This window comes from Geotrypetes seraphini, chromosome 4, assembly GCF_902459505.1.
Source record: "Geotrypetes seraphini chromosome 4, aGeoSer1.1, whole genome shotgun sequence".
NCBI lineage: Eukaryota > Metazoa > Chordata > Amphibia > Gymnophiona > Dermophiidae > Geotrypetes > Geotrypetes seraphini.
Genome location: NC_047087.1, coordinates 54,794,495 through 54,808,130, shown reverse-complemented (window position 1 = coordinate 54,808,130; position 13,636 = coordinate 54,794,495). Strand labels below are relative to the sequence as shown.

At 43.2% G+C, this 13,636-nt stretch overlaps 1 protein-coding gene across 1 annotated transcript in view; it reads right to left on the bottom strand.

Annotated features, from left to right (window-relative positions):
• CYLD (CYLD lysine 63 deubiquitinase) overlaps positions 1–13,107 on the bottom strand; it is a 137,449-nt gene extending 124,342 nt beyond the window's left edge. The window contains exon 1 of the mRNA XM_033941993.1: positions 12,996–13,107. The gene's annotated coding sequence lies outside the window, so the exon portion shown is untranslated. The remainder of the gene's footprint in view (positions 1–12,995) is intronic.
• Between the last annotated feature and the right edge of the window lie 529 nt (positions 13,108–13,636).

Here is a 13,636-nt window from a genome sequence, read left to right as displayed (position 1 = left end):
GGGGCAGACAGCAATCATCGGTGGGGGGAACAGAAGGGGGCCACGGAGCATGCAGGCATGGCACAATAAGGGGAGAGGGAAAGGGGTGTGCTGGGGGGGCTCAAAACAATCATGCTTTGCTCTGGGAAGGGGGGGACACAGAAGGGGGCCACGGAAATACAGGCAGGCATGGCGCAACAGAGAAATACAGGTAGGCAGGGGGCCAGGGAGAGACACAGACAGAACGAATGACAGACAGACAGCGTCCAAGGAGAGAGAGACAAAGAAAAAAACCCAGACAGACATCTCTAGCACCTGTTAATGTAACGGGCTTAAAGTCTAGTTTATAATACATTAAAACCTTAATTTTTGTTTCTGGTGATGGGGAGAGCTCTATAAATGGCACCCAAAGGTAGGCACCAGGAAGATTCATTCTAAACTAGTATTTTGCATGTGCTCGCTATGTGGAGCACTCTTTACAGAATACTAGTTTAGCTGCATAGATTTTGCCCCTAATTTTGGCATACCAACTTCACTGCTGAAACTTGGGGCTTCTTTTACTAAAGTGCACTAGCGTTTTTAGCGCATGCTAAACCCGCGTTACGCTTCTAGAACTAACGCCAGCTCAATGCTGGCATTAAGGTCTAGCGCGCGCATGGCAATTTAGCGTGCGCTATTCCGCGCGTTAAGCAGAGCTGTGGAGTCGGAGTCGAGGAGTCGGAGGAAATTTCGGGTACCTGGAGTCGGAGTTGCCATACAATGCACCGACTCCGACTAAATTTAGATTGGAATTAAAAAAAAAGCAAGTTTAAATGTCCCAATTCACAAAAAGTTATAATTAATGACTTCTCTACTGTAAGAATAAAGACCAATGCATGCAGTGCCTCACGTAACCGCAAAATGAACACGTGCTTCACTATATGGCACGCAACGCACAATTCAGAACACCAATACTTATAAATATATTCTCCCTTGTTGTTTACAACTTATTTCCAATGTTCAACAAGGTTTTCAATACCTCGTTCGTAGAAATCACCTGGTGTAGACTCGAAAAATTCATCCAACCAAGCTCTCCCACCATACGCACAACATCTTTTTACGCGGATGAAGATCTTGTTTCACGCGGAGTCGGAGTCAGAAGTACAAAAAACTGAGGAGTCGGAGTCGGAACATTTATCTACCGACTTCACAGCCCTGGCGTTAAGGCCCTAATGTAAAAGGAGCCCTTGGTGTAAATACTGGCACACAGCTAATGGTAGTTGGGTGCATAAATGACCCTATTTTTAACATTCTGCTTAATTTCTGGGAGTGACCCTGACCCACCTATGCCTTTCCTGTGGCCATGCCATTATTTGAGTTATGTACTCCAAAATGTAGGTGAAACTCTGTTAGGATAGAGGACAGGGCAGGTAGATCCATGTATAACTTCAAATGAGTGCCAATAAACAATTATTAACAGCTCACTAACTAATTAGTTTGTGCACAGATGTGGGATAAGCGCCAAAATTTGGGAGACCTGAGGGGTGTTCATTAATTTACCTGAGTATGAAAGGAGCAAGCGTGGTGAAACAAAACTGCATGTTGTGACATATCTCAAGGTTATTCATACACAGTTGCAGCTCAGTGTGTCTATCATTTACTGAAGAACGGTGGAAAACTTGCAGGTTGTACATGTTCTGTATAGCAGTGTTTTTCAACCTTTTTACACCTATGGACCGGCAGAAATAAAATAATTATTCTGTGGACCGGCGGTTGAAGAACACTAGGCTAAGTCATGGGCCAGACCCCACCCCCATAATAGTACTAATTGCACCTTGCACGTCCTGTGCCTCATCTGGAAGCCTTCCCTCTGACGTTGCAACGTCAGAGAGAAGGCTTTCGGTTCAGGCGCAGGATGCCTGTAGGAGCCACTGCCCATGGCTTTGTGCACTGAATCATTTAGGAAGAGGGAGCTGGCTTGAAGATAACGCCGCATTGATCACACCGTGGACCGATGGTTGAAGAACACTGTTTTGGGCCTGATGCACGTGCTGGTCCTGTGGACCGGCAGGAAATTTCTGTGGACCGGCACTGGTCCATGGACCAGTAGTTGAAGAACACTGTATAGGGTTAGGCCCACAAGGTTAGTTACATTTGATAGCCTACATATATATACACAGTATACATAAAGTCAATTGGGTTGCTTATAAAATTCAAAAATGGAGTAAGAAATTGAATAAATGAGGGAAAGGATAGTCAGAATGAGAAGAATTCAGTAGCAGTACATGAGAATAGAGAAGGAACAGGGGAGGGGAATTCAGGAGTGAAGAGGAACTAAATGAGAACTATTGAAACATCATCTATTTTATCAAATGAAATACCCGAGATGAAATTGTTTTATAGTGATGTGGTTATGTGGCTGCGTTAAAGTCTTACTTAGGTCTGTTATATGATGCTTTTAGAATGGTATGTTGTTTGTGTTGATAGCCTTTGTATATGTGTAGTCAGTACTGTGTATTTTAATTTTACTCTTTTTTTGTTCTCCGCTTTAAATTCAAAGTGGATTATAAATAAACAAGTACCGTATATATTCGAATATAAACCAGGGTACCATTTTTGTCCCACTTTTTAGGGGAAAATGGTAACTCAAATATAAACCAAGGCTTTGTAGTCTACCATTCCTCCCTTGTGATGTCCTACCACTCTCCCTCTGATTAGTCCTGCCACCATTTCAAGCCTCCCCCAAACCGGCAGGCTTTTGTTGCTGTGATCAGCGCATGCCTGCGTATATGCCGCAATCCCACTGGAACGTCAGCTAGTGTTTCTTCCCTCTCAAGCGAGAGACGCCCGTGTCCACAACCCCACCTGCTCCCTACTGGAATGTCAGTTCTGTTATGTCCCTTCCTGATTATATATGCTAGGTGTTCACAACTTTTATGAGCACATGCTCCAGTGTCCGGAGGGTCTTGCTCCTTTATTTGGAAAGGACTATTGAGTTCAAGCTGTCTGATCACTTTTTTGTTCACTGTGGCGCCTCAATGTGGTAGGCCAGCGTCCAAGTCCTCGATCGCTCAATGAATTAGAATGGCATGAAAGAGATATGCATGTAATGAAGATGATAGGAGTGCAGATCTGCCCCATGCATATATATAGGACCTGCAGGTTTTCCACCATTCTCTACAGTAAATGGTAGATGAACAGCCTCTGCAGTAGCAGAGAGACTGGAGGTGCCCGATTCCTTATTTGACTCGATTCACTGATTCACTTCAGGTAAATTGATTTGAATCTATTTGTTTCCAGAAAAAAACGGACTTGCTGATTCATGAGCAGTAGCATCAGCCCCTTGCCGCCAATCTATTTTGCAGAGGCCCATTCGGGCTTTCCCTCTGCTGGAGTCCTTCCATCTAATGTAACTTCCTGTTTTGTGAAACCGGAAGTTAATCAGAAAAAAGGACTTTGATAAAGGGAACACCTGAGCAGGCCTGTGTGAACTGATCGGCAGAAAGTTGAACTCGCATCTCCCTGGCTTCTTTTCTTTTGCCTTTTATTTTTTACTGGTTACTCATTCCCAGAATCAATCCCGTCACCCTTCTCCCCCAACAACGCATATCTAATTCTCCGTCCCACATCTACCTTTAATTCGATGCAAAAGTTGTTGCCAAGCGGCGGTAGTGAATGTAATTCACAGCTACCCTACTGCTAGTCCAGGCGTCTTCACTCCATTGCGGTCGCCCCAGGGGAAACAGGGAGTTGTCACTAAGGATGGGCCGCAGTAGAGAGAAGATGCCATGAGGAGCGGCAGGAGAGCTCAGTGGATTGCTAGATTTTGCTACCGCCACCAGTAACAAATTTTACAACAAAATTAAGGGGGAGGGGGAGGAAGAGATGGACTTGGGGGAGATGATGGAGAGGGGAGGGATGGACTTGGTGGAGGACAGCAAAATGGGGAGAAGAAGAGAGGAACAATACAGAGATAGCAGAGGGACCCAACAGCTGAAGGCAGTCTTCTGACACCTGAATTCATATTGCCTTTGTTAAATAAAATATTTAAACTTAAAAAGCTTTGTCATTGAAATCGAATTGAAAAATTGATTCAATAGGGCCAATCGAATCGAAATATTTTTCGCTGAATCAGGTAGCACTGGTTTAGACTGGACTTCTGAGTGTGAATTTCCTTCCCAATGGAACACAACAGAGTGGATGAGGAGAGGGCCATGCTCCTGACTGGTAGGCTGCTGCCTTTCAGCATTAAAAACTGATTCCCAGAAGAGTACAGGTTTGTATTCCTTTTTTCCCACTCAAACTCTCCTGAAAGAAAAATTTAAAAAAACAAACAAAGTGAGAGAGGAAGGAAATGGAGAATGGAGGAATTGGGTTTCAATTTTCTTTTCTTGGCAGTAATAAAGTTCAGAGGGGAAAAACTAAAGTAAAGGAAACAGATGTAGGAAGCCATGAGGTAAGTCAGCATCACTTATGTGTACTAGAAGTTACCAGTACTACTTCTATTTCTACTTATCACTTACATGACGCTGAAAGACGTACGCAGCGCTGTACATTTTGACATTTATAAGGAACTGTGGTGCAGCATGCAGATGGTTTCTCTTCCAGATCATGAAGAAGCATTTTTTTTCTGTGTGGAGGCCACTAGAGGAGCTCCAGTAGATGCAAGTTTTGCCACAGCTGCTTAGAGTAGCAGTAACAAACCTCAGGGAGCATGAAAGAAATTCCCTGCAGCAGTCAGTAACAGGAAAAGGAGGTTCCCAAGGCAGGAGTCATTGTTTCCTGTGCAGTCTAAGGGACAGTTCAGCATGAAAATGGATACCATCGTAGATTCTTGCAACTGCATAGGAGAACCAGTCTTTTCTTAGATTTGGACACTCTTCAAATGGCTTCTGCCAGCCAGGGAGGTTGGGGAGCTCCACCAGGAAATGGGACCTGGAATAAAGTGAGCTTCCAGAGGATGAAGGGGTGATTTGATGTGGGTGAAACTTTTCCGAGGGAAGAACGTCCTCCATTAATTTACAAGCACTGGAGGCAGCATAGTGGGAGGAGCCTATAAGTCAGAATTCACCAGGGCTCTTGTTTTGGAGGGCCGGTGGAAGTCCACAAAATCTTCTCATGCAACAGGCAATCAGGGCCTCGATAAGTGTAGTACAGGCCTTCTTAATCCAGTCCTTGGGGCACACTAAGTCCCATCAAGTTTCTGGATATTCACAATGAATATGTATGCAAATCTATCTCATGCATATTCATTGTAGATATCCTGAAAACTCAAGGGGGCTGGGCTGAGAAGGCCTGGTGTAGTGGGATTATCCAACAGCTGGAATTAGAGTGGATAAAGGCATAGGTAAGCTGTACTCTTTAGTTGCCATCATCTCCCCCAAGTAGGGTTAGAACTGTTGAGGAATGTAAAGAACTACAAAGGGACCTGACCAAACTGAGTGAGTGGGCAAATAAATGGCAGATGAGCTTCAATGTAGAGAAATGTAAAGTCTTGCACATAGGGAAAGGGAACCCGATGTATAACTATACAATGGGAGGGATGGTACTTGGGGAAGGCAACCTAGAAAAGGACTTGGGGGTTTTGGTGGATAAAACAATAAAGGCGGTGGCACAATGCGCAGCGGCCTCAAAGAAGGCGAACAGAATGTTGGGTATTATCAATAAAGGTATCACTACCAGAGCGAAGGAAGTTATCCTGCCACTGTATTGGGCGATGGTGCGCCCGCATCTGGAGTACTGCATCCAATATTGGTCGCCATACCTTAAGAAGGATATGGCGATGCTCGAGAGGGTCCAGAAAAGAGCAACAAGGATGATAAAAGGCATGGAAAACCTTTCATATGCTGAAAGGCTAGAGAAGCTAGGGCTCTTTTCCCTGGAAAAGAGGAGACTTAGAGGGGACATGATAGAGACTTATAAGATCATGAAAGGCATAGAGAAGGTGGAGAGGGACAGATTCTTCAGACTAGCGGGGAAAACAAAACCAAGAGGGCATTCAGAAAAATTGAAAGGAGACAGATTCAGAACAAATGCTAGGAAGTTCTTCACTCAGAGGGTGATGAACACCTGGAATGTGCTTCCAGAGGTGGTAGGACAGAGTACGATATTGGGTTTCAAAAAGGGTTTGGATGATTTCCTGAAGGAGAAGGGGATTGAAGGGTATAGATAGAGGGTTACTATACAAAATATTAAATGATTAGGGAATAAAAGGTTTAGGTAAAGGATCACTTACAGGTCATGGACCTGGGGGGCCGCCGTGGGAGCGGATTGCTGGGCATGATGGACCCCTGGTCTGACCCGGCAGAGGCAATGCTTATGTTCTTATAAGATGAACATGGTGATAGATGGTGCACTGTTTGAATCCTACCATAACCAGTTCCTCCTGCCCAACCTGTACTCTGTTGTGTTAGATTGGGCAGGTTTAATTTAGAGTTTATGAATTAATGTAAAGATTTATGTAGTATTTTCCTGCTGTGAATCCCTGCCTTTGGGAGAGCTGAGGTGGATTCCCTTTAAGGCAGTGGTCTCAAACTCAAACCCTTTGCAGGGCCACATTTTGGATTTGTAGGTACTTAGAGGGCCTCAGAAAAAATAGTTAATGTCTTATTAAAGAAATGACAATTTTGCATGAGGTAAAACTCTAAAGTTTATAAATCTTTCCTTTTGGCTAAGTCTTAATAAGGGTCACCGCTATCCCCATTGCTTTTCAATGTCTACATGTCCTCACTGGGCATGCAATTGACCCAGCTAGGGATAAAACTATTCATTTACGCAGATGACTTTATGCTTATCATCCCATTTGCTAACTATCTCGGAAACCATTCCCAAGACAACAGAAGCAATAAACGTGATGGAACAATGGATGACAGACTTCAAGCTCAAACTTAATTCAGAAAAAACGAAATTCTTCATTGCTTCCCCTCACCCGTTTGACACCAAAACCCCATTAAGCATCAACGATCTTAGTTGCCCTATTCAGTCCACCATGAAGATACTGGGTGTAACTCTAGATCAGTGCCTAACCATGAAAGACCAGGTGGACTCCTTAATCAGAAGGGGTTTTTTCACTCTCTGGAAACTGAGATCCGTTAAGTCATATTTTGATACGTCAGCATTCAGAATCCTGGTACAATCCCTCGTACTAAGTCAACTCGACTACTGCAACATCGTCTATTTAGCAACTTCCCAAAAGAATATGCGACGTCTGCAGCTTGTGCAAAATGCAGCAGTCAGACTTATCTTCGGATTAAAGAAGTTTGATCACGTAACTCCTTATTACCGGCAGTTGCACTGGCTACCGACAGAAGCACGCGTAAAGTTTAAGTTCGCCTGCATCTGCTTCAAAGTACTATATGGTCTAGTCCCTAAATACATAACAGACCTTTTCACCTTCTCCACCAACAAACACAAGATAATCTCACACCTGAACTTCGTTTCCCTCCCAGTCAGAGGTTGCAAATTAAAAAAAACACTACGAACACCTTCTCACACATCAAGCAGCATTATGGGGCAAAGACCTAAAACAATTGCTCTCGCCCTCCACTTACGAGGAATTCAGGAAGTGACTAAAAACATACCTATTCCTGAAGTACCTAGACAACTGACCCGCACTCCACTCTCAACAACAATTTTCTTGACCTATTTCTCACTCTCTTCTCTCTTTAGGTCACTCATTTGTACCTCTTGTAATCTTTTGTAAACCGCATAGAACTTCACGGTATTGCAGTATATAAACTTATTATTATTATTAATAATAATATTGTAATTTATAGCTAAAGAGACATATGATCAAGAAACAGTTTTATTTACTTTTGTGATTATGATAAATATACCGAAGGCCTCAAAATAGTACCTGGTGGGCCACATGTGGCTCCTGGACCGCGAGTTTGACACCACTGCTTTAAGGGGATCAAAGTGATTCAAGTATGATGATGGATGATGGGGATAGAAAGGGAGTAGTGAGGGAGGAAAAAGAAATAGCTGACAAGTTAAATGACTTCTTTACGTCGGTCTTCACGAGGGAGGACACATCCAACATTCCGGAACCAGAGGAAATAGAAAATGGAGATCAAGATAGCAAGCTGGTCCAACTAGAGGTGAGCCAGGAGGATGTCCTCAGGCAGATAGACAAGCTAAAGAGCGACAAGTCGCCAGGTCCGGACGGCATTCACCCAAGGGTGCTCAAGGAATTAAGGAATGAAATAGCAGAGACACTTCAGCAAATATGCAACCTATCCCTAAAAACTGGAGAGATCCCGGAGGACTGGAAAATAGCTAATGTCACGCCCATCTTCAAGAAGGGTTCAAGGGGCGACCCTGGAAACTATAGGCCAGTGAGCCTCACATCGGTCCCAGGAAAGATGATGGAGGCGCTGATTAAGGACAGCATCTTTGATCATATCGAAAAAAATGGACAGTTAAGGTCGAGCCAGCATGGGTTCTGCAAGGGTAGGTCGTGCCTCACAAACTTGTTGTACTCTTTGAGGGGGTAAATAGCCAGGTGGACAAAGGTGAACCCATAGACATAATTTACCTAGACTTCCAGAAAGCCTTCGATAAGGTACCACATGAGCGGTTGCTCAAGAAGCTATGGAATCACGGGGTGCGAGGGGAGGTCCACCGATGGATCAAAAACTGGCTGGCAGACAGGAAGCAGAGGGTTGGTGTAAAGGGCCACTACTCGGACTGGCAAGGGGTCACGAGCGGGGTTCCTCAAGGGTCAGTGCTGGGACCGCTCCTGTTTAACATATTCATTGACGACCTGGAGGCGGGAACAAAATGTGAGGTCATCAAATTCGCAGATGACACCAAACTATTCAGCAAGGTTGAAACCACGGTAGATTGCGAGGATCTCCAAAGGGATCTTACGACACTGGAAGAATGGGCGAAAAAGTGGCAAATGAGCTTCAACGTAGGGAAATGCAAGGTCATGCATATAGGGAGAAGGAACCCGATGTTCACTTACAAAATGGGGGGATCAATGCTAGGGGTCAGTAAGCTGGAAAGAGACCTGGGAGTGATGGTAGACACGACATTGAAGGCGTCGGCACAGTGCGCCACAGCCTCGAGGAAAGCAAACCAAATGTTAGGTATCATTAAGAAGGGTATCTCGACCAGAACGAAGGAAGTCATCCTGCCACTGTACTGGGCTATGGTGCGCCCGCATTTGGAATACTGTGTACAGTACTGGTCACCGTACCTCAAAAAGGACATGGCAATGCTTGAGGGAGTCCAGAGAAGAGCAACTAAACTGATTAAGGGTATGGAAAACCTTATATACGCTGACAGACTGAAGAAGCTGGGGCTGTTCTCCCTGGAAAAGCGGAGACTCAGAGGAGATATGATAGAGACCTTCAAGATCCTGAGGGGCATCGAAAAGGTTGACAAGGACAGATTTTTCAATTTGAAAGAAACCACAAGAACAAGGGGTCACTCGATGAAATTGAAGGGGGACAGGTTTAGAACAAATGCAAGGAAATTCTTTTTCACACAGAGGGTGGTGGACACATGGAACACCCTTCCGGAAGCCGTGATAGGAAATAGCACAGTACAGGGTTTCAAGGAAGACCTGGATAGGTTCCTGGAGGACAAAGGGATTGAGGGGTACAGATAAGAGCAGTGGAAGGTTTAGAGATAAGTGTAGAGGTAGGTATAAAATTAGTCAGGGACCGCTGCTCAGGCAATATGCCTGATGGGCCGCCACGTGAGCAGACCGCTGGGCAGGATGGACCTCTGGTCTGCCCCAGCGGAGGCGACTACTTATGTACTTAAGTATTGCTTTGTTACAACACTGGACTGCTACAAGCTGCATTGTGCATCTGTAGAGCAAGGTCTGCTCTATAAGCGTATGCGGGTAGGTAGTTTCTCATGCACTTGGACTGGTTTGGTAGGGCTCTAATATACGAGATAATCCTAAAGACTGCAACAAGGACAGCCCATAAGAGATGCAGGCACTCATTGTGAGACCTCATTTGCATAAGTAAGGGCCAAAATCAGGGGTATATACAAAAAACAAAATTGTAGTATGAGACCAAGCCTTGGGAATCATGCTACTGCCCTGCAATGGCAAAAAGAAGCAAATGCTTCAGTAAATATAGTCACTTGCTTCCTTTTTCTGTTGCAGGGCAGACTAGCCAAAATAGTTCATAAGCACCGCACTGTTACCTGGTAAAATCTTATGTTGGTGCTCCTTCATTGTGAAATTTGTAAAAGAGCGAGTAGTCTTATGTATCACTGCTTCAGAAGATCCTTGAATAAATAGCAGAGGTCAGTCTTTGTCAAAATTGTGCATTTCTGTGCTAAGATTTTCTAAAAATAAATGTGCATGGTTTGTGAATGCCATAACCAGAAAAAGACACTTGATCTATTGAGGATGCCTGCAAAATCACCTCCAGCTTCCACCAAAATATCTAGATTTTCCATTACATTCACAATCATTGTAGCATCTATTGTTGGTAATATATCTAAAGGCTCGTTTCTTCAACTTGTCCAGATTCTTTTTTCTAGTGAACTTAATTCAAACAAATATTGTTAAACCATTCTACTACAGTCAACAATTCAAATTAATGTGTGGATCTGTATAAATCCATACACTAATTTGGGTTTTTTATTGTTTGTTTGCTTTCTCTACTCCTAATTTGGCTAACAGATGGATGTCCTTAGCAAATGCAAAGCATCTTATTCCAGACTTTTCAGTGAGAGCAGCCAAAGAAGACAAACATTAAAAAAAATAGTGTGCATGTTAACTGTGTTAAAATGTGCCCTTAGTGACACATGCGTTGATAACACATGGGAACATATCCATTTAATGATGTAAATGTCAACATAATCATTTTAAATTAATACGTTAGCTCACTTACACACATGCAATGATTCTCTCAAGGATGAAACAGGACACACTTGCAACTTTCCTATTCTGGCCACAGTTGTACCCACCAAAGCAATTTTTGTGGCAAGACTAAATAGCTAATGATGTCAAGTAGTTTAAATTAGATTATACCAGTGTGTGAGTAACTGTCACTAGATCAGTGCTGGGTGAATATGGACAAAATTAACCCATCATTTTAAGTTTTAAATATGAGTGTCCTAAGGCTGTAATTTGCAATCTGTACTACAAGTCAGAATCTAACCAGATTCCAGGTTGTCTGTGCCTGCTCCATCTGTCTGAATAAAATGGGATTCCTCTGGACCTTATACTTCCCAATCCTTTCTTTTAAAAAAGTGTCTGTGCCTGGAACCTCCAACCCTCTACATCAGGGGTGTCAAAGTTCCTCCTGGAGGGCCGCAATCCAGAAAGGCTTTCAGGATTTCCCCATGAATATGCATGAGATCTATTAGCATCAAATGGAAGCAGTGCATGCAGATAGATCTCTTGCATATTCATGGGGGAAATCCTGTAAACCCGTCTGGATTGCGGCCCTCGAGGAGGGACTTTGACACCCCCTGCTCTACATCCTTATGTCTACTAAGTGACAGTTACTCTTATTCCAGGAGTTCAATTTTTTAAAATAGCAATGTCAGGCCTCTAGTAAGTAGTGCTATACAACTACCACTGGGGGCCTGCTGGTACCATGGAGCTGTATTTCTTCCCCCTCCCCTCTCCCCCCCCCCCACCTACCTCGACTTCAGAAAATCACTCAAAACCTACCTTTTCAGCAAACAAGACCCTTAACCAACCCTTCAGATAATCTCAGGGCCCCTTACCCGGCTCTTCTCCTCCTTCATGATAGCTCCTATCCCCCCCTGCTTCTTCTACCCACTTCCTTCTTCATCTACCAAGTCTGGCCAAATCTGTTGTAAATCCGATAAATTTGTTGTAATTCTTCCCTCTTCATCTGCCAAGTTTGGCTAAATTTGTTGTAAATTTTCCATTTTCATCTGCCAAGTTTGGCTAAATTTGTTGTAAATCCGATAAATTTGTTGTAAATCTACATGTCTATGCGGATCCTAATCTAGTTAATGTAAACCGCCTAGAACTCGCTGGGTATGGCGGTATATAAGAATAAAAATTATTATTATTATTTCTACTGAACATAAGGAATACCTTGATTTGTGTGAGTGAAGGGAACTCAAGTTAACTTATTTTGTACAGGGAATGGAGACAGGGAGATAGATGGTACTTTTGGAAAATCACAAGCTCCAGTAAAGGATAGTGGCCCAATCTGGACCCACTATCCTTTGTGCTGCCACAGCCAAGAATGTGATGTTCTGATCCCTACAAAACCAAAAACATGTATGGTGGGATTTACTAATCTGCAAGTAAGTTTTTAATGCAGTAAAACAGCACACAAACATGGGATGTAGATCAGTAACTAATGGCCTAAATTTGACAGTTTCTGTACATGGTCCCTTCTAAATTTTGATCAACAGAAATCTGGATTGGAATCTGAGGGTAGGGGGTTTGGGTTATTGGCATTTCACTGTCTCTGATGTTTCACATTTTATCACAATCTTACTCAATGATGCTGTATAAAATGAGCACACCTTCCTTTTCAAAGAAACTCATATAAAATTAATTACCATTAAAGCAAAATGAACCATGGCACCAGGAATTACATATATTTACACATAACCAGTAGTAAAATAGGACAACAAAGTAGTCCATGCTGTGTAATTAAACATCCCTGTCAGACCCAACTAATGAGATATTCATTCCTGCAATTTGGACATTTTTTTTTCTGGCTAGTCCTCCACATCTGTTCATTTCTAGCCAACGGTGGCTGAGATCCACCACTCCTGTTCCTTTCCCAAATATGTTACATTACATTACATTAATGACTTCTATTCCGCCTGTACCTTGCAGTTCTAAGCGGATTACAACAAAAAGATAACTGGACATTTCCAGGAAGAGGAATACAATTAAAGACGTTGGGCCTAATACATCAAAACGATAGCTGGACGTTTTCAGGAAGAGGAATACAGTTAAAGGCGTTAGGTCTAAATCACATTTTGAAGGGAGGATCCTAAGAGGGGGAGAGAGGGGAGAAGAGTGGGTGTAACTGATCCAAGAGTGAGTTTTGAAAAGTGTGGCTCACCTTGTGTCTTTTACCATTGCTGCTCCGTTCTACCGGTAGGTCTAAAACTAATCCTCTTCTTGCCCTTCATAGAACTGCCCATCACTCTTCCTTCTCAGCTGTTTCACATTTCTCTGTAAACACTTCTCCCCTTCACAAAGGCACAACCCTTCTGCTAATTTAAGATGGTACTATAAATAAATAATTGTCTCATATTTACAGCCAGAAAGACAATCCCTGACTCAACCTATCTTTCTTGCTTAAGAATACCTACCCCTAGTCCAGATTCCATCTAGTAAGAAAGGTGCCAACTGTAGACTCAGTTGCCATTGGCCCTTGGCAAGGGAAAGTCCAGCTGGCTCACTTTAAATTTGTGGGACTTTCCAGAGAGCTTGGTAGAGCTGAAGTGAGTGGGCAGAAAAAGCATAAAGAACATTTTGGTTTTGTGTGATGGCAGTCTGCCTCCCAATTCTCCTTTGCTCAGTGACTGTACAGCACAGTGGGATAACTCCTTGGAGAAAGCATAATGACACAATTTAAGTGTTATGTGTGACATAAAAGGGTGGGGCACAGGCTGTCTTTCAAATCTTTGTGTCTTTCTTTGCAGCAAGATCTGTTTGTTTGATCTTCTGAAAGCTACACTTCTAAAAAAAAAAAAATGT